This window comes from Arvicanthis niloticus, chromosome 21 (assembly GCF_011762505.2).
Source record: "Arvicanthis niloticus isolate mArvNil1 chromosome 21, mArvNil1.pat.X, whole genome shotgun sequence".
NCBI classification, from domain to species: Eukaryota; Metazoa; Chordata; class Mammalia; order Rodentia; family Muridae; genus Arvicanthis; species Arvicanthis niloticus.
Window position 1 is genome coordinate 21,685,391 of NC_047678.1, and position 2,508 is coordinate 21,687,898.

Consider the following 2,508-nt stretch of genomic DNA (forward strand, 5'->3'; position numbering starts at 1 on the left):
GGGTGTGTCTCCCAGATCCATACCAGTCTGCCCAGTAGACAAGAGGCAGGACCAGCTCTCCTGCACTCATACCTTTGGGGTCAGTTCACCTATAACCCCTACATCGAGAGCCAGCTCCAATGTGCTGCCCAGGCAAGGTTCAGGGCCTGGTCCATTCTCCCGACTACTGTAGTAGGTAAGGGGCACTACTGTAGTAGGTAAGGGGCAGAGCCAGCTCTCATACTCTTATAACCCCAGGGCCAGCTCTCCGATCTGCTGTAGGTGGCAAGGGGTTAGGTTGAGTGTTGAGGGGTGGGGCTAGTTCCTCACAGCCCTTAGACATCAACATGTCCCCTGGTAGCATCTCCATGGCCTTTGGCAGTAACAGCTACAGGGGCATGGACGCAGACACTGGCTTCTGGTGGCATCACCGGCTCCTCACATCAGGCTATTTTCCTTGCTACCCTCCGGTTTCTAGTTCTGCCAACTCTTCATTGTGCCCACATCCTTCTGTTTCTTTCTCTTCCATTTCTCTACCACTTACTTGTTTCTCTTAGTAGCACTTGGGGTCTCTGAGTGTCTGGGGTCATCTTAGGAGTGGTCTCAGAAGTGCTATACTCTGCTTTTGCATTGTGGCACTGGGCAGGGGTCATCTGGGACATGGTTTGTCCCCTCAGGCCTGTGCAGTGCTAGACTGGTGGTCATCTCAGGCTAGCATCCTGTCTGGGCCCCATAGCGCTGTTCTTGTTGTTGTCTTGGCTTGCTTTTCCAGGCACTATTAGGTTACTAATCATTCAGATGTTCACAGGTCAGAACACTGAGCATAGACATAACTTCTCTTCTCTCTGCCACCTACTGACACACATGTGACAGAGCAAAATATACCTGCAAAGCCTCTAGGGGAGGCAGTGGAAAAGTGGGAAAGCTTGTCTTCTAAGGTCTTCCTCAATACTTTTCTTCAATATTTTAAAGTTTTTTTTGTTTGTTTGTTTTTTTTTTTTTTTACTTTTGCAGTCATTCATGTACTTGGTTAAGTTTATTCCTACATATTTTACTTTGCTGAGGCTACTGTGAACAAGATCTGTTTCCTGGATTTCTTTATCAGCAAGTTAGCTCCATACTGATATGAAGAAAAACGAATCAGTTTTATTATATGTTGACTTTGTTTCCTGTTACTTTGCTGAAAGTGTTTATCATATCGAAGAGTTCTCGGGAGTTTAAAAAAAATACTGAGAATTTCACGTGCATATTCAATGTTTTTTGATTATATAAACTTCCTATTGCCTTCCTAATTTTTCTAGACCCCTCCACCATAGTCTCTTCCCAATTTCATGACGTCTCCTTATAGTCTACCCAGTTCATCTGTCCTGTCCTTATGTACATGGGATAGGGTCCTCCACTGGGCCATGGGCCCACTAACAGGGACCACTTCCCTGAATAAATAGACTCCCTCCACTCCAGCAGCCTTCAATGGTCAAAGCTCCTCAGCTATGGGTGAGATTTTGTGAGTGCCTTTCCTAGAGAAGCCTGTGAGGTCTTTTAAGATTATAGCATCTGCAAATAGAGATACTTTGAAGTGTTTATATTTAAATTCCCTCTCTTCTTTTTGTCTTTCTTCACTGATTTAGTTAAGACTTTAATTACTACACTAATTAAAGAGTGGAGAGAATGGAAGCAATTCTTTTAGTTTTCCTTCATTTAGTATGAAGTTGGTTACAGGCTTGTTGCCTTTATTATTTTGAAGTATGTTTCTGCCATGCCTACATTCTGCTGGGCTTTGATCAAGAAGGAATGGTGAGCTTTGTCTGAGACATTTCCTGCATCTCTTGAGATGACCCCGTGGTTTCTGTCCTTGAGTCTATTTTTATGCTGCACAATATTTATTGATTTATGCATGTTGAAACATTCTTATGTCTCTTGAATAAAACCAACTTGATCATAGTATATTCTATTTTCAATATGCAAGTATTTTACTGAGAAGTTTTGCATATGTGATCTTCAGGGATATTGGTGTCCCGTATTGTCTGTATCTAGTTTTGGTATCAGACTAATACTGGTACCGTAGAATAAATTCAATACTATTCCATACATTTCTATTTTGTGGAATAATGTGAAGTGCATAGTATTAGCTTTTAATTAATTAATTAATTAATTAATTAATAATTAATTTCCACTGAGCGGTTCTTTATATCTACTTCAATATTGTTGCTCATTATAGATCTATTTAGGTTGCTTGTATCCTTTTAATTTCAGTAGAACTTATATGTCTAAAAGTTTACTAAGTTCTTCTAGATTTTTCAGCTTTTTAGAATATGTTTTCAAAGCATCTTCGCCCCCTAATGGTCCCCTGCATTTCACTGATATCCATTGTAACCGCTCTCCTCTTTTACAACTTTGATTCTATTGGCTTTGGTTTGCTCTCACACTTTTGGTGATTTTGGCTAAGAGTCTGCCGATCTTCTACGTCTTTTTAAAGAACCTTCTGTTTTTTGTTGATTCTTTTATTGTATTTTAGCCTCCATTTTATTA

General features: G+C 40.6%; 1 non-coding gene across 1 annotated transcript; it reads right to left on the reverse strand.

Annotated features, from left to right (window-relative positions):
• Nucleotides 1-753: 753 nt before the first annotated feature.
• Nucleotides 754-886, reverse strand: LOC117693937 (small nucleolar RNA SNORA17). Its single transcript, XR_004604520.1, has one exon. It is a non-coding gene; the product is annotated as a small nucleolar RNA SNORA17 (small nucleolar RNA).
• Between the last annotated feature and the right edge of the window lie 1,622 nt (nucleotides 887-2,508).